Source organism: Pygocentrus nattereri, chromosome 6, assembly GCF_015220715.1.
Source record: "Pygocentrus nattereri isolate fPygNat1 chromosome 6, fPygNat1.pri, whole genome shotgun sequence".
Taxonomy (NCBI): Eukaryota; Metazoa; Chordata; class Actinopteri; order Characiformes; family Serrasalmidae; genus Pygocentrus; species Pygocentrus nattereri.
Genome location: NC_051216.1, coordinates 13,668,599 through 13,689,834, shown reverse-complemented (window position 1 = coordinate 13,689,834; position 21,236 = coordinate 13,668,599). Strand labels below are relative to the sequence as shown.

Below are 21,236 nucleotides of genomic sequence, written 5' to 3'. Positions count from 1 at the left end.
CTCTCTTTTGTCTGTCTTTCCTTCTCTGTATCACTTTCTGTCCCATGCTCTCTCATTCTCATGCTCAGTTTTTCTTTCACTCTTTCTCATCACTTTATGACTTGCTGTTTCCATCTCTTAATCTCTTTACACTCTAATGCTTTCTTTTTTTCTATTTTATCTCTCTCTCTCTCTCTCTCTCTCTCTCTCTCTCTCTCCCTGTCTCTCTCTCTCTCTCTCTCTCTCTCTCTCTCTCTCTCTCTCTCTCTCTCTCTCTCTCTCTCTCCCTGTCTCTGTCTCTCTCTCTCTCTCTCTCTCTCTCTCTCTCTCTCTCTCTCTCTCTCTCTCTCTCTCTCTCTCCATCTATCTATCTTTCTCTTTCTCTCACTCCTCCAGCCTCTGTCTCTCTCTCGGCTCTGTCCAATGACCAAACATGGAGTGGTTTGTCAGGGTCTTTGATTGCTGCCCGTTTGGAGTGGAGCTGAGCTGCAGCTGGGCCGTTTGTTCCCTGTTTTGTGTGCTGCTCTTTATCTTTTTCTCTGGAGTTTAATGCCTTCACTCCTGAAACACCCACTGCGTCCTCTCTGTTCTTCATCCCGAAACCCTCTGTCCAGTGTGCGCTGCGGTTCATTCTGAGGAGAAATTCCACACTTTAATCCCTTCACTTTCTGCTTGTCACTTTGGGTTTTTGTCTTCTTCGGCTGCAGAGAGCTGCTTTGAGGTTTTAAGGCTTTTCTATTTTGTCCAGAAACGTTTGTGTTGATTTGGTGTTGTTTTTGTGATCATTGCTGTGGTATAGTATTCTGCCAGAAATCAATTGTACACGATTTTCCGTTTTATCCCAAAAGTAGTCGATCGACTAAGACATGGTTGGTGTCTAGAAGTTGGCTTTTTTTAGTTTTGTGCTTGAGCTGTGAGGCTAATGTGGCATGTATGAATAAATCATCACAAACTTGCCTCAAACTGGGTCAACTAAGGTAATCTTGATGCTTTTTGTGTTTTTCTAGCACACTGTTTGTCTAGAGGTGGGCAGTATGACAGTATGTTATTGTTATCATATTAGATTACATCACAGTGCACTTTATATCATGTTAATGGCCAATCCTGGAAAACCAAGCACGCATGGATTGCAAAAAGACTTAAGAGAGCGTGTAAATAAAAACCTATGGATAAATTAAGAGAGCGTGTAAATAAAAACCTATGGATAAACTGCATAGCAAAGAGTGACAGTTGGATTCACTCATTATGCCATTTGTCTTATTTTTGTTTACTTTTTTTATTTATATTATTTTGTATTTGTACCAATGGGCACTTCTTACAAACACTGAATTAAAAAAAAAAAATCTCTGCACTCACTTTCTCAGCTTTTTCAAAATGTGGCACTGCTGCTTTGCCTCAAACCTTAGAAAAACTAAATATTATTATACATTTAATACTTGTATGTCATATTTCTGCCACATTGTCCGTGCTTACTGTAAACATTTCTGAAAATCAGTTTTTGTTAGTAATCCAATCAACGCATTTATATATGCACCTGAGTAATCAGATAATATGAAGCTCCAGGTCTACATGAGTCAGACAGTAATCAGATTTCTGCTTTGTAACCATCCAGTAAATTCACAGAAGATGGTGTGAAACTCATGTATAACTCAAACTTAATGCCACGGCTTAAAAAAAAAAAAAACATGAACTATTTGAAAACATGAACATACATCATCTAGAAGATGAACATTTAAATCCCTCATTTTGTTGAGAATGTAGTTGGTTTCAGCGAAGCTCCAAAGGGGTTTTACTGCCATCTCGTGGCCACGCTACTTGCTTATTTCTGGTACCGCAGTCTGTTTTCATGAATGCACAGACTTAGAAATATGAAAGAAATCAGAGTAAGAGTTTACATGCACTGAGAAATCTGATTACTCAGCTAAAATCCAGCTTTCTTGGATTTCTAGATAGGAATATGTTTGCATTTTGTAAATTGGATAACTGCAAAAAAATTGGATTTGAAAAATCAGAAAACTGCAGAAATCTTATGATCAGACTGCTGAGTTTATATAAACTCACTCATAAATGTTTTGACTGATGGGATAAAGTTGGAAATTGTGTTTCTTCTTTAAATGTCACTGGGCAGACTGTTTATGGTTTTTTGCTCATAGTATGTTTTATGTAGACTGTTGATTTGCATCAGTGCTCTACAGGAACAGGAAAAGGTGTTCATTGGAGACTATCCATCAGGAAAGAGCTATTACATTAGTTAAACAGTAATAAAGTTCAGTGTGTGTGTGTGTTTCTGTGTTTCTTTGCTGTATTTGTAATGTGACCCAGGCTAGATATCATCAGCTGTGAAAGACATGCTTGTTCTGCTTTGGGCTTTATATGGCCCAGTCCAAATATGAAATCATATCAGTTGGGCTTGCTTGGGTAATATAAGACTCCACTGTAGAGTCAGACAAATATTCACTTGTAAGGCTTGGTCATCTGTAGCCTGTTATACTTGTCCAGATGTTTCTCCAAAAGCGGGAGTTGCTTGAACGGTAATATTTTCAGTCTTAACAGGTAGAAAATGTTAGTGCTGGCTTTGACTGCTGGACGGCTCTCTACCTGCCTGCTCTGCACATGTTGAATGGAATGTGCTGAAGACAGTCTTGTATTTTTTTTCGTCCCCTCAGTTTCTTCGACATGACTTTGCAATTGGTTGACAATATATTATGTTATTGTTCTTGTCATAATTTCTCTCACAATATGCATTTTTAACATGTTGTAGATTTTCCAGAATAGCAAAAAGGCATGATTCCTGTTCCTTATCAAATGTTTTAGATGCTTTTGACTTGCTGTTGTTTTGGCCAGAACAACCTTCAACAGATGCAAGTCAAAGAAATGGTCCTGGGCTGCGTTCACATTACTAGGTTGAAGTGAAGCAAATCAGATTTTTTTTTTGCCTTAATTTGGCACAAATCTGATGTTTTCAGAGCTGTGTGGACACACATCAGATTTTTCAACTTGGATCTGAGCCACTTTCATACACTGTTAGAAATAAAGGTTCTGTGCTGCTACATTTTTTTCGTTCATCAAGGTACAAACAATGTAAATGTTCCCTCAAAAGTACAACAGTGTTTCTAAGGTCCAATTTTGCACCTAAAATAAGGTTTTCCAGGTGAAAATTCCATATTTGAACCTTTTCATAACCCAGTGTTTTAAAACAGAGCAATAAAATAAAGAGCCTGGAGACCAGATGGGATGTGTGGCGTCGATACAACTTAGAAAATATAATTCCAATGGATTATTTTAGTTCTGTTCCCTGACTAAAGGTACTGAGATGTACCCTTGAGGGTACCACCCCAGTGACCTAGAGGGGTACTGCCCCAGTGCTGTTTTCATACCTTTTTTTCTGAGAGTGTAGGTGGTCCTAGATAGTGTACCTTTTTTTTTTTTTTTTTTTTGGATGATGCTCATGCATCATTCAGCGCTAACATGGCAGCAAAGCTCCACCTGAAATTAGTGCCAGTAAACGCTGCAACAGCATCTGCCCCTTTTTGCCTTTGTCTCGCTCTAATAATGAACAGCTGAAAGCTTTTCAGAGTAAATTACCTTCACGACAAAGGCTTGTTCTACTGGATTGTTTGTTTGTTGTTCATGGTGCTCGTGGTTAATTCATGTGACTTTACTGATTTAGGATGTGCGCGTGCGGGTCGTTTTAGGACACAGGTTCGTTCACATTAATGGATATGAGTCACCTAAATAAAGTGACAGATCAGATCTGAGCATTGATATCATTAGTATTTAAACAAGAGAGACTACATGTTAATTATATTTAGAAGAGGTTAAGAAGAGCTTCCTACGTGCAGTAGCTGACTCAGCACATTCTCTCTTAGATATGAATTAGTGAACTTTGGAAATAAGCACTCAGCACATATCGAGGCATACTTTACACAGTGTAGAAAGAGTGTTTAGTTTCATTGATTTAAGCAGATTTTTTTTTGTCACTTAATATTTAAATTAATTTGTCTCTCAGGCACAGATTTACTGCTCGGAACACATTATAACTTATTATTATTATTATTATTATTATTATTATTATTATTATTATTATTATTCAGTTTTGGGAAAATTTGATTGTAAATGTACTATTTCATTGTAAATCATACCGAGAAATTGTACTATTAAACTTACCTGATCTGGTTTCAAAGAGCAGCATTTAAAAGAATACATTTTTCATCCTAATCTGTAATTGCAACATCTATTCAACATGTTTCCTTGTAGAAAATACACTTTTAATAGAAGCCAGTAGGAAGCTGCTTCATCACTTACCCATTGACGTCTGTTATAAATGCAAAAAAAATGATTGGCAGAAGTAATGGACTTTTTTTTTTCTTTTTTTTTGAGTGATTGGCATTTTAAATGTATAGAAAGCGGCGATTGAGTGGCTGTTTTTGATGTTAAAGTAACCTTGGTGTCAGTGAGTGAGAAATACTTCATAGTGTGAGATGAAGGCTGTGTTTATATGAATGTGGAACAGTCCACTTAAAGCTGACTGTAAGGAAGGAGCTGCCTTATGAGCCTATAGAGCCCACCCTCGCACACTAACATGTGCCCAAGCACACATTTCAAATCGTATAAGCATAATGGAGCTGAGCAGCATATTGCCCATGCTGAATACCATTATTGATATGACGCACCAATATTACCACATCTCATTTTCTTGGTTGCTTTAGATTATTTTGAAAGAGAAGTTTTTGATCTTGCAAAGGACTTTTCTGTCTGGTTAACATTTATATTACTTTGAAATTACTTCTAAGGAAAGTCTACAAAGTCAGTATGACTTTGTAAATTCTGTACTGAGGTGTATTTCTGAGTGAAACATGGGCATCTACATGAACTATCTGAGCATTGTCTCTTGATAGTGGGTGGATTAGTAGAAAGGGAAACTTTATATTATTGGTTATAGGTATTTTTCTTGCCCGCTGGTGCACGGTGGCCTAGTCAAAACTCCATTTTAGTTTTAGAGGCAAAGTAAAAGTAATTATATTTTGATCCAATGTTATGAGGAAACAAGAATGTTGTCTTTTTAATTATATATATATATATATATATATATATATATATATATATATATATAATATAACATGATAAATTGTGCTTAATATGATCAGGGATATGAACTAACAAGGTAAACAAGGCTAATTTTAATTTTAGGTTGACTTTGACATGCAGAACAGAATACTTTAGTGCTGGGTGATACGTTGTCTATTCTGGTGCACAGAGTATTATAGTTTTAGATTTAGTGGCATTTATATATAATAAGCAATAGATCTATGGTATAAAAAATGGTGTGGTTGCCAAATCAGGTGCTCTGTAATGCTTCTGATTGTTTAAAAAAAAAACTATTTAAATCAGATAAACTAAATAAATGGCACATTTCCTCCATGGAAGTTTGCTTTCTGTCTGGTTAACATTGACAATAAGGTGCGAGTTTCCTGTTAGTGTAAGAGGAAAACGGAACAAAACAGTCCATTCAAAAGAGGCTATGAAAGGTTTTTAAGTGTAGTGTAGCAGAAGTCAGGAAGTGCGGGTTCATTGACTTTAACGCACACTTAAATATCATCTGATACTATGAAACTGTGAGGTGTTTGGGGGAAAAAACATTGTGATATTGAATTATACCGATAACTTCCAGCGTCAAAACACGCACATATTAACATTCCTTTGCCTCAGTGATATGAAGTCATCTTACGTTTAGGGAGGGGTGAAGACGTGTCGTTCAGAATAAAGAAGCGGCTTCCTAACTTTGCCTCAGAAGGCTGCTTTAATGGACAATGTTGTACCTATTTATAGTCCTCCCAGTCCGAAGAGGAAGCTGAGAGAGATGCTGTGCTTTGAGAGATGCTTGAATGCTTGATTAACGGCAGCCTTGGTTCTAACTAAGCGCTACAGAAAGCAAAGATGTGCAGCACTCAGTCAGTTTATTCACTACATCCTGTTCATTTAGGGGGCGTGGATAAAACACAGTCGTAAGTATTTGAATTATGTAAATGTGCCATGTAAGTAAAAACAAGTAAATCATATAGAGTAGAGGTAGAGTAGAGAGACTAATAACACTCTCTTTGTAATCAAACATGCAATTGGGAAGTTTTTTTAAATTATTTAATACAGTCTACTCAGAAAAACATACTGTGACAGAATTGATTATGATGATGATAAGTATCATATTGCCCATCCCTAATATTAAAGTTATATGATTTTGTGTTCACTAGATTTTGGCAAAAAATTACTATTTCCATGTAAAATGGTTAGATGGGGTTAGTTCACATGATTTTAACAGATTTTATGCCATTTTCTATGCACAAACTTTAATGTATTAAATGCTGTAACTTTTTAAAATATTTTTTGTACATTCATAATGACTGCTTATATGAGTGTGTGTAACATTTTGTACAGTGGATTTGTTGCAGTGTCAGAATGAGGCATATGGCAGCATATTTCAGAGTACTTAAAAATTCTACACTACTACATTTTGCCCAGTCTAATGACACAGCAGTGTTACAGGTCCCAGTCGTTAATTTGGCTGAACTATAGGCTGTTTGACTGCCTCATCCTGCTTAGCTGGATGTTTGAAATGTTGGCCTTTTGACCTCTTGTTGCCTGTTTAAGCCATGTCATTAGCTGTCATTGAGCTCACGCACTCATACACTTAACTCATGGAAGATGTCTTGCAGGTCAGGAGGTCAGGTCACAGGCTAATGTTCTTATCTCTGTTTAGCAGGGAGTCTACAGAGACACACGTCCAGCCGGGTATTGATGAAATTCAGTTTCACACTATCTGTTCTGTTGCTTCTCGTAATATGACCCCAGTTGGATTCTAACACAGTAATGTAAATATTAACCAGACACAACACAGTCCAGAGTTTCTGTGTGTATTTGAAGGTAAGCTTCCCGTACAAAATTTAGTCACCTTGCATGTTTAAGGTGGTGACTAATTTTTTACTTATTTATTTTGGTGAATTAAAAAAAAAAAAAAGCTTCGGTTCCAGACAAGAATTGCTTTTAGAAGTCAACACAGGTCCTTCATAACTAATGCCTGAAAGATCACACTGCAAGGAAGTGATTTTTAGTCTCTATCCATCAGTTTCATCTTTACAGGGCTACAGGATTTCCTGTAGACTGGATATATGACCATACACTTCAAAACCTGCAAATTCAACTACTTCCTTCACACTAATGGTCTTTGGCACGCCCAGATACAATCACTCCATTTTTGGCCAATCATTAACATCTGCTTTGTGACCCATTAAATGAGACATTCCCTGTACTGTACCACCTCTTCTCAATCTATGAATCCTGTCAAAAACAGGATAAACCTGTAGCATATACCGCAGGTATTTATAGCCCAGTCATCATCATGCAACGGCATCAGTAGGAGCCTGAAGTTACTACCACTTTAAACTTGCAAGGTGACTAATTTTTTGTCCGGGGGAGCTTATTTTGAATAAGAAGTGGGCGTGGCTAATTGAGGTAATTTAAGAATTTTTTGCTATCTGTATTAATTATATCACACTGGTACTATATGATTTGAGTATTTTGTGTACATTATCAGTTCTTAAAAGGGAATTGTACTGATTTTAAAAGAAGTCTGAATAATTATGGGGACAGGCAGTGTCAACAATTTATGTAATAGCATTCAGTAGAGAGCTTTTAGAGATGTTAAACTCTTCAGACGTCTGATTCCCGTGACCACCGCTGTGAACATTTTCTAACTGCAGGTTTCTGTAGAATGGAGCATTTCATATCAGACTTCTCTGACTGACTTTGTTTACACCTTGACTATTATAATTGAATTTTAATTTTGAAAATAATACCCATTTAAAGATTGCTGAACATCTGCCTGTGTCATTAGAAAGAGAGCGTAATTCCTTTGTCTTGAACAGAATTTCTCAATAAAAAGTAATTTACAAAAAAAAAAAAAAGAAAGAGAGCGTAAGTAAGCCACTTTAAATCAATTTAGAGCAACGCAGTATGTGAAAGGTTGAATAAAAACCTATATATATATATATATATATATATATATATATATATATATATATATATATATATATATATATATATGCATATATATATATATATATATATATATATATGCATATATATATATATATATATATATGCATATATATATATATATATATAATAAAAATAAAACAGAAAGCCACCCACACACGTTGAACAGATGTTTTTTTAAACAGCTGTTCTGCACGTCACTGTTAGTTCTCGTCACCTGTCACCCACATGTAAAGGCCATATGCCCCTCTCTTCTTTTCCCTATAGGTGTGTGTGTGTGTGGTTGTTTGTTTACCATGTTTTTGTTTGTAACCTGTCCTCCCAGTGCTTCATTCTTATGTTTTATAGCAATCACTGACTGCAACCTGTGCTGCTGTCAAGACTACAAGACAACATAGTTTGTTTACGCTGCTCCCAGAATGCTGTGATGATATTTCATTCGTGTCTGGAGCAGCCTGACTGGCTAAAGTCAAATTAGTGCAGAATTAAACCAATCAGTCAAAACCGCCCTGCAAAGTTTATGTTTATTGTGCTGAATGTGATACAATTAGACCCGCAGGCCTTCGGATTACATTGGGTGTATATTTTTTCTTGTGACAGAATTGGTATGATAATAAATAGGAATCCAAAATATGTTGTCCATGATTGCGATTATTAGTCTGCATTCCCAAGAGCATTTTGATGCGTCAGGGAAATCTCAAGCTAAGGTTTGAGGAATCTAGCACCAACATGTTCAACTGATGATGGTCTTCCCTCAGCTCACTTTTGTCTCTCATCTTCTGTGAAAATTTGAACTGAAACACATCACTACAGACTACAGCTGACAGCGTGCAAAGTATTGCTTGAATGTATTATTAGCTTCAAATGTCAGTGTTCAAGCCAAAACTAGTGGGGCTAGGTGGGTAAAACAGCTGCTTAAAAATGGAGGTTTGTACAGCAAACAGTGAATTTTAAGTGTATGATCGCATGTTCATAGATGCATTAAAAAAGTGAAGACGTTAATGAAATGAGTCAATATCTTAATCTTTATTGCATGTTAGTGTGTCATCAGAGCACCTTCAGAGCTCGTTTGCCAGTGTTTATTCAGAACAGTGTTCATTTTATACGATAATCAAATATTATTTGTTTAAAACTTTGGACATTCGAATAGGAAAGAGGTTAAAATAATAATAATAGAGGATTAAAACAAAACTAAAATGAAAGTTAAAATGCCCATTCCTAGCGCTAAAGCTTTGCTACTTTCACTGGTGTTTAAGAAATTCAGTGACGATTACCAACTAAAGCCAACAGAAGTGTACATACCATGCTGACCACAGACGATAGTTATCCACCAACGGTCACCAATAGCTTGATGACATCTGGCACCTGACAGTTGGCTTGTTGTGTCTCATTGATTTAAATGAGGACAGTATCTTGGCGGATAACAGACATGAACACACATCAGGTGTTACAGTAAGTTAAAAACTTAACCAGTGTTGAGTGTACTCTGATGCAGCTATTTCTCGGCCATAGGAGACGTTGGATGGTGTATGTAGAGCAAGAAATTTATCTAATTGCTGCTGCCAGATTACATTCAGAGCTTTCCGTCACGCATGTTTCTGTAGTTTCTATTAGTTTTTCCACAATTTCTTTTGCATTCTTATGCTGGCTTTGCGCAGTAATTTAATTGGGATATGTTGTAATGAGTTAAGTTCATATGATTATGATTTATGTTGCAGTAGCTGTCGACCAGTAAAGTTTTACAGTCTTTTGACTGTCTGTGTCCACAAACATGCTTATAGCAGTAGTGTTTTTTCAACAGATACCAAAATGTCGTCCTGGAAACATAAGACTCCCCTGTGGAGTCCTGCTAATGGTCTAGTCCTGGGATGGTCAGCACATGTCACATTGGTCATTTGGTCTTTGTTAGTGAGTCATAGCTCCACAGACTTTTCTGTGGTTCTTGTGTTTTAAAGAGCAGGACAGCGTGTCCAGGTTTTCATAAAGTTTAGAGCAGTCCGGTCTTTTTCTCTCTGGTCCAGACACACGTTGCTCACACTGCAGTGGTGTCCTTGAATGTAATTTTTTTTTTTTTTTTTGGTAACTATTCAACAACACTCTCTCTCCCTCCCCTCTCCACCCTCTCTCTTCCCTTTTCCTCATACTGTTAAAGGGCCTGTATCCTCCATTTTTTTCCCTTTTATTTTCTTCTCCTGAAGTTCACTTCTAACATCTTGTGTGGTTTTATATACCAAACCAATCGTCTTCATTAATTTCTCATGACCATTTTCTAACTTCTCTTTATCCCTTAGAATGAACCAGGCTGTCTTTGTTACTGTGCATTTAAGGCTGATATAAAATAAATGAGCTCTGTTCTTATTGGCTGTCCTGTATTGTACCTCATTCAAAGATGCTGAGCTGAAACACTCTCTAGAACTTCATTGTGAATGGACAGGGCTGTAGGTTGAAAAGGTGGATTATATGAAAATGAGTTTGTTGTCATTAGAGCAACCCCCCCCCACCCCCCAAAAAGAAAACGAATTCAAAACGAGTTGTTTTTGCAGCACTGTGTAGACTATGTATATGTGGTCATAGAGACTGGTGCATAAAGAGCACGGTTTAAAACTTAGACAGTACTTACATATAATTTAACTGTTTCAGAAAGGCAAGCGGAAGTTTAGGCCCTTCAAAGAGAACACTTTAAGCAGCTCTCTATTGTGTAATTTTCCATGTTTTTTTGTCTTACTGCTATAGCTTTATTTCATATGTCTTGGAACGTCTGGACAAGATGCTTTGCACTTGACTTATATAATCCGTAGTCATTAGTAAATTAAAAACTAGTTAAACATTTCATGCTGTGTGTTGTCTGGTTGGTAAATAGGCTTGAAATGATTGACCAGACAGAAAATCGCTGAGGGTAAACAAATGCACATGATCTACTTAACTACTCCTGCAGCATAGGGATGCAATGGTACATGGTGGACGATTAAACAGCTTGGTCCGCCTCTTATGGTTCAATATGCTCACGTGAACCACAGTATTATGCCTGTCATTTTCTGTAATTTCTAAAACTTTCTTATTGTACTGTAGACTGTGTGCATGTTTTAAATTCAGATCCACAGCACACAGTCTGTGCCTATCACTTCACCAGCCAGTCTTTTAGGTAAATAGCTAATGGGAAATTACCTGGGCTATCAGTACAAGCCTAACCTTTTTCAGTGTGTATCTTTCAGCTCCAAAACAGCCTGTCTGTGAGGTTAGAGTAGACAGATGCTGTGCATTTTAAGTAATGATGAATGCTTACTATCATTCAGTTTATATGAGTACAGTGTAAAATGAATGTGAACTTTGCGATTATCGACACTCTCTGCTTGTATATAGCAACGCTCCAGTATGTGATGCTGCATGGCCCCCCCAGTGTGCTTTGGCTTTTGCAATGTCCCCTCTCTGGCACACATTTCAGCAGCAAAGTAGTTCCTGAACTCTACAAAACATCACAAAGAGAAATTGAAAGCTAACAGGTTGTCAGAGCTAAGAGGCTTTTTCTCCCCTTGATTTCATACAGTACAGACAGACACTAAGCCTAATCAGTCATGCTGCCATTTTTCTAAATGGAAAGTTATCTCTAGACTAGAAAAGGGTTAATTGTTTAAAAGGTATAATGTTTTTATACCCTTTTATATATATTTTTTGAAAATATAAAGATAGCTGTAGTGTACTGTGAGCCCACTGTCTCGTTGCATCCCTAGTTGACAACATGAGACATGGTTAATGTTTTTACAGTTTAGTTATAAAAGGTTTTTTAGTATCTCACTCTGTTTATCAGGGCAAATACTGCATGTAAATGGCTATATGGCCACTGTATGACGGTGCTGCACCATTGATGCCTTGCTAGGCAGTCAGTGTGAAACAGGTCTTATGCTTGTGGGATGGAGCTGTGTCGGATAGACTGAGACAGAACACAGATGCTCTGGCTTTCTTTAAAAAATAAAAAAATAAATAAACGCGCTGCTTGCTCCAGGCAAAAAAATCGCTCCCACTCTGGCCCACTCACACGCTCTGCTCTGAGTATGGGTGTGTATTTGTTACCCCAACTCCCTGGTTTGTCAGACACAAGGGCTAAAAAATTAATAGTTTTTATATCAGATATGCAGTTTGAAAGAGTGCAGTTTTCAAATTGCGAAGGCTGCAGTTTGAATTATAATCTATCTTAACAAATATAAAGTGGAGACTTTAATCCAGTAACACTGAGCTTGTGACCTGCAAACCAGTCAGAAGGAACTAAACACCCTTGCGCTGTGTACATGACAACACAGCCCAATTAACCGCCACACTGGCACACTGCATTCAAAACCTTGAGCCAGAAAAAGTGGATATTCTGGTCTTCTTGGCCAAAAAAAAACAAGCCCAGACCTTAATTTGTAAAAAATAATCACAATTCAGATAGCAGTGGTAGGTGAGGTAACAGTTAGAGAGGATTGTTATAGACAGTAGAATTTGAGAATATGCAGAGCTGTGTTTCTCTGTTGGTGCATGTGTGCCCGCGTGTGTGTGTTTGTGGGGGGGATGGGGGGGGGTGTACTCATGGTGGTTTTGCCAGGGACCAGCTGGTGTCTGAGGAAGTGACCTTGCTGGTATGGGGTAAAACATCTGCATCTTGCTTTTATACACACTCACACTCTGTCTAACTCTCTCTCTATATCCCTCTTTCTTTCTCTCCCTGTCACTTGCATGCTCTCTCTCTTGCTCTCTCTCGCTCGCGCTCTCTCTCTCTCTCTCTCTCTCTCTCTCTCTCTCTCTCTCTCTCTCTCTCTCTCTCTCTCTCTCTCTCTCACTCTCTCTCACTCACTTTTTCTCTTCTATCCTATGAGAAAACTGCGCTTTCCCACTGTAGTCAGAATTATATTTGAAACCTTCTTCCACTGAAAGCTTTTTTTTGTTTTTGTTTTTGTTAGTTTTTTTTTTTTTTGGAAGGAGCGCTCACGTAATTTCCGCTGGCTGTCTTGCCTGTGTATGCAGTGTGGAAGCAAATGAAATTGGAAGTGAAGGGTTGCATTTACTCTGGCAGCAGAGGCTCCACTAGTCCAGGTCAGATTGGCTCTGTAATTGTGGCTAAGCGGAGAGAGTGCAGCTTGCTGCACGGCTCTTATCTCCTTCACGCTCTCCGGCCCGTTCCAGCCCAGTCCGGCTCAGTTGTCTGGCCAACTGGGAGATTCAGCTAACAGCAGCCCCAGCCTCAGGAAGAAGCAGAAAAAAAAATTGAGAAACTCATGGGACCGAGTGAAGAGAAACAGAGTGAGAGAGGGGAAAGGAACTTTCTACAGTGCAGATGCACCTCAAAAACTGCTCCATCATCAGCAGAGTAATCATTATGCTCCATGTGTGTTACCTGCTAGATAGATGAATATCAGCCGATATCAGGTTAAAGGCGTTTATTGGCCGCTGGTAGAAATAAAGGTTCTGTGCCGGTATATTTTCCATTCATCAAGGTTCAAACAATGTAAATGTTCCCTCGAAGGTACAACAGTGGTTTTAAGGTCCAATTGTGCACCTTAAATAATATTTTTTTTCTCCAGGTGAAAAGTTCATATTTGTTCCTGTTTATAACCTTTTAAAAAAGAACATTAAAATAAAAAGACTAGAGATGAGACAAGGGGTGTGTGGAGTCAATATTACAAGCATTATACTTTTAAATTTGAAACACTCTAATAAGATAAGATAAGATAATCCTTTAATTAGTCCCACATCGGGGAAATTCTCAGTATTACAGCAGCAGAGTAATAGAAGTAAGGCACTCAGTAATAGAAACGGGAAAACAGTATAAAAATTTATTTAAAAATTAAGTTAAATCTCTGGACCATTTACAACAAAATAAGAATTAAAAAAAGAGTTGCACAAGATCTGTATTGCACTTATGAACATACTGCACAATGAAAAATATTTACATTCTGAATATAAGTGTATAGTGTGTGTGTGTGTGTGTGTGTGTGTGTGTGTGTGTGTGTGTGTGTGTGTGTGTGTGGTCTACTGGGAGCAGTGCTGGTTGAACAGTCTCACAGCAGCAGGAAGGAAGGACCTGCGATAGCGCTCCTTCACACACTTGGGGTGAAGGAGCCGGTCACTGAAGGAACTGCCCAGTACTGCCAGAGTCTCATGCATGGGGTGGGAGTCGTTCTCCAGCATGGATGCTAGCTTGTTCAGCATCCTCGTTTGTCCAGTTTCTTCCTGTCTGCAGTGGAAATGCTGCCGCCCCAGCAGACCACTCCATAGAGGATGGCTGATGCCACCACTGTGTCGAAAAAGGTCCTCAGGAATGGCCCCTGCACTCCAAATGACCTCAGTCTCCTGAGCAGGTAGAGTCTGCTCTGTCCTTTCCTGTACAGTGCAGCAGTGTTGTCTGACCAGTCCAGTTTGTAGTTAAGGTGCACACCTAGGTACCTATAAGAGTCCTCTCTTTCAATGTTCCTTCCCTGGATGTTCACTGCTGGAGGGGAATGTGTGCACCTGCGGAAATCCACCACCAGTTCTTTGGTCTTCCACGCATTGATCTGTAGGTGATTCCGCAGACACCAGTCCACAAAGTCCTGAATCAGTTCTCTGTACTATCCGTCGTCCTCATTTGTGATGCAGCCGACGATTGCGGAGTCATCAGAGAACTTCTGTAGGTGGCAGTTTGGTGAGTTGTACATTAAGTCTGCAGTGTACAGGGTGAAGAGGAACGGTGCTAACATTGTTCCCTGAAGGGCCCCTGTGTTACAGACCACCATGTCGGACACACAGTCCCTTGTCCTCACATACTGTGGACGGTTGGTGAGGTAGTCCAGGATCCAGTGCGTTAGGTGATGGTCCACCCCTGCCTGTTCCAGCTTGTCCTTCAAGAGCCCAGGCTGTATGGTGTTGAAAGCACTGGAGAAATCAAAGAACATGATTCTCACAGTGCCCCCAGGCTTCTCCAGGTGAGAAAGAGCTCCATGGATGCAGTTGGATGATGGCGTCATCCACCACGATGCCAGGCTGGTAGGCAAACTGAAGTGGGTCCATAGATGAACTCACCATAGGGCGGAGTTGTGTAAGGACTAGCCTCTTCAGTGTCTTCATCAGGTGTGATGTAGCTGCTGAGGTCCTTTGGGTGCTGCGTTTTCGGCAATGGCACCACACAAGACATTTTCCACAGTTGTGGTACTCTCCCCAGCTTCAGGCTTGTATAGAAAATGTGCTCCACTATCCCACACAGCTGATCTGCGCAGGACTTGAGGAGCCTGGCACTGATGCCATCCGGCCCTGTAGCCTTCTTCGCCTTGATCTTCCTGAGCTCACTTCTCACCTGGGCCATTGTGAAGGTCAGACTGGAGCGGGGGGGGGGATGCTGAGTGTTGGAATGTGTGAACTGAAGGTTCCGGCAACCAGCAGAAGAACCAGTGGGGGGTGGGTGTGAGCTGAAAGTTGTGGGGCTGGGGATGGGTGTGAGAGAGGGGGTAGAGCAACATGCTGGAAGTGCCAGACAGGAGGTTTTCAGCAGAGATGTCCGTGTAGTGGGAGGGGCGGGTGAGTGATCAAACCTATTGAGAAACAGATTAAGATCGTTCACCCACTTTTGGTCCCCTACCGCCTGAGAGTCGGGCTTCTTATGGCCGGAGATTGCTTTAAGGCCTTTCCGGACTCCATATAACATATACTTATCTCAAAAATGCATGTTTTTTCATTTGGAATTAATTGTTTTTTTGTTTTGTTTTTGTATTTTCCACAAAAAGATATAGCAAGTACGTAATATTTCAGATCTCAAACTTGCTTGGCTTACTGGAAAAATCAAAGCCCAAAATGCAACTTGCATATTATAATTTAATGGTTTATGGTACAGTTACATTCCCTGACTAAAGGTACTAAGGTGTACCCTTTGAGGGGACCACCCCAGTGACATGAGGGGTACTGCACCAGTGACGTTTTACTACCTTTATTTCTGAGCATGTAGTTCGAAAAGGCCATTCAGTCCACAGCTATTATTGTCAGGTTGTAACTTCACACTGCAGATTTGAGTCTTGTTGGTGATCAGTTCAATTCAAATAGTCGCTCTAAAGATAGGAATTCATGCACCCAGGTCACCTCATTAACAGCTTGGTAATTAGCTGATTAGATGGATCAGGTTAACTCAGGCCATCCACTGAACTCTGCAGGTCTGCTAACTCCTGAACTGGGGTTTGATGGGGGTTATATATAGTAAGATGCAGTGGGGCAGTATTAGCTGCTCACCCATTTGCTCACCTCATTTTCTCACCTAATATAGGCCCATGGGCTGCTTGTGTGTTTCCTGCTGTGGGAGAGAAATATGGCCTCTGCACGCTGGGCCTAACCCTTCCCAAAGAACCCTGCTATTGATCTGTCCATGCGGCAGCGTGTTCCCTCGCGCTGGATGAATTGTAGTACGGTTGTGATTGCACTGCCTGCAGTGCAGCCAGCCTTTTCTGCAGGAGAGGCTCAGATTGCTTTTGTGTTGATTTCTCATGGTAGGCGACAGCATCATCAGCGTCATCATCTGCGTCTGATAATAGGCTCGGAGCGTGCAATGGACAAACAGCAGCATGGAGGCTGTGCAAAAGGAGGTGATGTGAGAGGTGTTTTGGTAGACTTAAACTATTTAATAATGTACAAAGTAGCACCACTAATTTGTTAATATTGTTAACGCATTTTACTATTTTGACCTTCCAAACCTACCATAGTCCAGGCTCTAGAGCAGGGGTGTCAAACTCAACCACTAAAAGGACCATATTAAAAAATCTCAACAAATCTGTGGGCCAGCTGTGCTTTATTTTATTCTTTCTTGCTGTTTTGCCATGACCCCAACTGGCCATTGCTTAATCAGAATATGTTGCAACTGCAAAAAATAGGCACTGAATACTGGAATGATTCAAAAATAATTTGCAATAAAAAACAATATGTATATAAATATGTATAAATATGTGTAAAAAATAAATATGTATATAAAACAATAAGCTACATCAGTGGTGGACGGAGTACAAATGATGTACTTAAAGTTAAAGTAGAGATAGCCAAGGTAAATTATTACTACAGTAAAAGTAGAAGTTCCTTCCTTTAGACCTCCAAAATATTCTTTGTACTTAAGTATCGAAAGTAAAAGTACTAAAAGATTAATTATGACTCCAATGTCCTTTTACTATTTTTGTAACAAGACTCTTGTTTCATGAACTCATTTTAGGTGAGAATACTCTAGCGTCACTCTTGGTCAACCAGTCTTTTAATAGAATGTCATTATTTATTCACTGATGTCTGTTAAAATTATCATAAGCACAAACCACTGAAGGCAAACAATTTCCATCAGGTAGAACTGAGTGGCTCGGAAATAACTCTGTTTTGCAAACAAGCAAAGTTTCAGTTTAATATTGATTTGCAACTTTGCATAAAAACTTCTTTAAACACAGGATCACAAACTAGTTTTCCTTTACTGTATTGCATCTGTAGGTCTCTGTTGATAAACATAAACTAGCAAAAACAAATTTACTAGAAAATGAAAGTGTTTGTATAAATTCAGAGAAAAGCCACATGCCAGTCACGACTGCATATGTGTACATATTTCTATATTGTGGTCTATTTACACAAAGTTAGGTTAGTTCCATAATTTCTGGCGGAATAGACACTTGTTGAACCGTATACTTGCAGTGGGTCGGTATGTCCAACAGGTCAAAACAAAGTGTGTTCTGTACCCTGATTGGTGTTCTTGCTTTGCACTTCTTTCGTATTGCCGTTACGCTTTTATACACACAAAAAACAAAAGAACAACAGATTTTGCATAACGTAGTGGAGTAAAAAGTAAGATACTTTAAAATTTGTACTTTTTTACTTTAAAAGTTGCCCAAAATGGAAAAAACTTCAGTAAAGTACAGATACACAATCTTAGTACAGTAACGATTTACATTTACTTTGTTCCTGTTCACCACTGAGCTACATTAGCTGCAGATAATTGTAAACCTCTTTAAATGCCCCCAGTGTACAGTAGGTCTGTAAAAAAACCTGACCGTTTGCTTGAAGTAGACACCTGACATCTTTTTTGTTAATGTTAATGCAAATGTTAATATGAAATAAAAATAATTTTTCCAGTACTTTTGTGATGAGGTGGGCTAGAGCTGGATATCCACACTCATTGTTTTAAACATGCAGCCGCTGTTGTCCGTGATGAAAATTGGAAGCTCTGTTACTCAGTGATTTTCATATTCACGTTCATGTGACTCCACTGTTCATATGAAAATGTTAGTGAAAGTAATGAATACTTTCTGATGAAGCTTATTTCGTCCACTCATACTGATAACAAAATGCATTGCCTTTTTGGATGAAACACTTTCTTTAGGTCAAATTTGAACAAATAATACAATTGAGACTGATTAACCATGCAGAATGGTGCCATTGATGACAATTAATTGAAATGTAATTACAGAATGCAATTACATAATTACATATAATAAAATTAAGTGTATTTACCTCATTACATAATTGGTAACATGATGAATTACACTTGCATTCAGTTTGCCTTTAGCATTTTTAACAAGGTTTAGATTGACATTTTTGCATTTGTTTCAGTGTGACAAGCATGTGGCTGGAAGACGAGCGTCGAGAATGTTCTCTGTACTGGCACCCAAGTGGTGGAATGAACTCCCACTGGCTGTCCGAATAGCAGAGTCTCTTGCTGTCTTCAAATGCAGACTAAAGACGCATCTCTTTACACAGCACTTAAATGAGCATTGAATTAAGTATTGTTTGCAATATATTATGCTGCACTTATATATTATATTTTATTGTATTGCACTGTGTATTGCAGTCTATTGTTTTGTATTGCATTGTACGGCACAGAGTTCTGTGTTCAACTCTGCTCCTTCTCCTTCGGTATCTACAGTGACTTTTTGTTTCTAGCAGTATCTGAGACAGTAACTGTCTCTCTCTCTAACCTATTGGTAACTAGCAAAGATATTTTCTCCACATAGACAAAGCACTTCTTGTCAGTCGTTCTGGTTCAGAGCATCTGCTAAATGCTGTAAATGTTAAATGTAAACGATGTTTTTATTAACACACATGGTGTAGACTGTAAGATTACAATCTTCACTTCTGACAGAATAGCTCTGCTTGTTGAGTGAAATATGATTGATAAATAATAAAATTACACCACGCTTTTGTTGTTGCTGGTGATAACTACAGAGTCTAAAGGTTACACCAGGCAGGGCTGAGATGTGAGACAGGTGTGAAGGAGAGTGAGAGAGAGAGCTGTGACGACAGGTGGAGGAAACAGAAAGGAAGACGTAATGAAAGGAAAGAGCCACATCTGTCTTAGATAAAACAGCTACTGATAAGAGACACAGATTACGGCATCATTTCATATAGATTGTTTTCTCTTTCTCTCCCTCACTCACTCTCTCTCTCTCTCTGCGCTAAAAGTTTCAGCGGGCAGCAAGTTGACAGCCTCTTTAATGGCATTTTAATGATCTAGCAGAAGCCCTGCTCTCCTTCTTAATGCTGGAGAGAATCATCTCTGGTCTGTCCTATCTAATCTCATCTTCTCTCCTCCCTCCCTCGCTCGCTTGCACCCTGCAGTCTCTCGTTTGCTGTGTCACTTCACCAGGCGCACAGAAGAGCTCTTATTCTTCTTCTGCAGCGGACATTGATGTTTGCATGTGTCCGTTTTGTCTGCGTACGGATTCCGGAAAGCTTACAGAGCTAAATAAATTATAAAACATATAAAAATTACATTTTTATTGATCTGTATTAGAGAGAGTGGCATTTATATGTATGCTTACAGACCAAGCTCTAAATTAAGCCTAAGGCCAGGCTGAATATGATATTTAATAGTAAAACATCATTGGCATTGCAGTTTAGTCAAACACTAGTATAACTTGAGTAACTGAAAACTTAAAACTAACCTATGAAATGGATAGTTCAGGTCTTAGAGTAGCATTAAACTCAATGAGGCAAAAAAAATGTGTGGGCCTGTTAGCATCACACTAACACCCACATAGAGGCGTATGGAAGTTCACATAATTTTAGAGGCTAATTTGAGTAGAGAAAGCTACTTCTAAGGTAAATGTTTCTATTTTAAGCGCTGTTATATTTGTATATTGTACATATTTAACCAACATACAACATGCAGTATACATTGAGTGAGTTCTTGTCCTCATTTAGCAGTCCATAGTTGTGACAACTTACTCCAAACAAACTATTTCAAGTTTTTAGTCCCACTTTTTATTAAGTGGCTCTAATAACCATGTAGCTACATGTGAACATATGCAACAACAATGTAACTACTAATGGTGTAGTCACTATTACAGCTGTGCACCTTATGTAATTACATGTGTATTAACCAGTTTTGCCACATGCGAGTTTTGCACATTACACAAGTATGTCTTAGTAGTTGTAACGGCCTTTTCGCTCTCGTGTAATTACATTAATATAATATTATAATAATATTTGTAAGCACCACTTTTTTTCAGAAGTATTTTTTCAGCAGTAAAAGGAAGTGTGCAATAACTTGCATTAAAACTTACACTGTATCTACCAGCCTTCCTAGCATTTGGCTAGCATTTGTGTTGCTAGTGCTGTGACATTGTAACCAGTTTAAACTTAAACCTCTTTGTAATGTGACAGGACAGCAGGCGTCCCCTTGTCTTAAAATGTAACTTTCGTTACATTAAGTAAATACGCTGGATTGCCCCAAAGCAATTTCTATATTACCATCCTGTTACTGCACAGTGCCTACATAAATGCACAGGAACTGTCCACTTATCTTAAAGTGTAACTTTAACACTGCACTACAGGAAAGTTCCTGTGTAGAAGTTACACTAGTGCAGTCACATGATGCAAAACTGAAATTGATACATGTGTAATTACATAGGCTGTACTTCTACAGTCCATCTGTAACATTGACTAAATCATCAGTAGTTAGTGTTGTTGCATATGTTATTCATGTGTAACTACAGTTATTAGAGACACTTAATATAAAGTGGTACCCAGTTTTGTTTTGTTTTTTTTTTTGTTTTTTTGGTGGAAGACTTGTTTAATGCAGTTGTTGTTAATAATACATGAAATTGTTTGAGATTTATTTATTCTTTATTTATTTTATTTTATTTGTATGGTTATAGCAATGCAATAAGCCAAATAAGGCTATGCATTTTTACCATGTATAAAGGGGCTTTAGTTAACAGCACTTGTTGTCAATGATAAAATCACTGTAAAGC

At 38.5% G+C, this 21,236-nt stretch overlaps 1 protein-coding gene across 11 annotated transcripts in view; it reads left to right on the top strand.

Moving 5' to 3' along the window:
* Nucleotides 1-21,236, top strand: part of LOC108423891 (plakophilin-4) — a 172,067-nt gene that overhangs the window by 51,384 nt on the left and 99,447 nt on the right. The gene's annotated exons all lie outside the window — the stretch shown is intronic.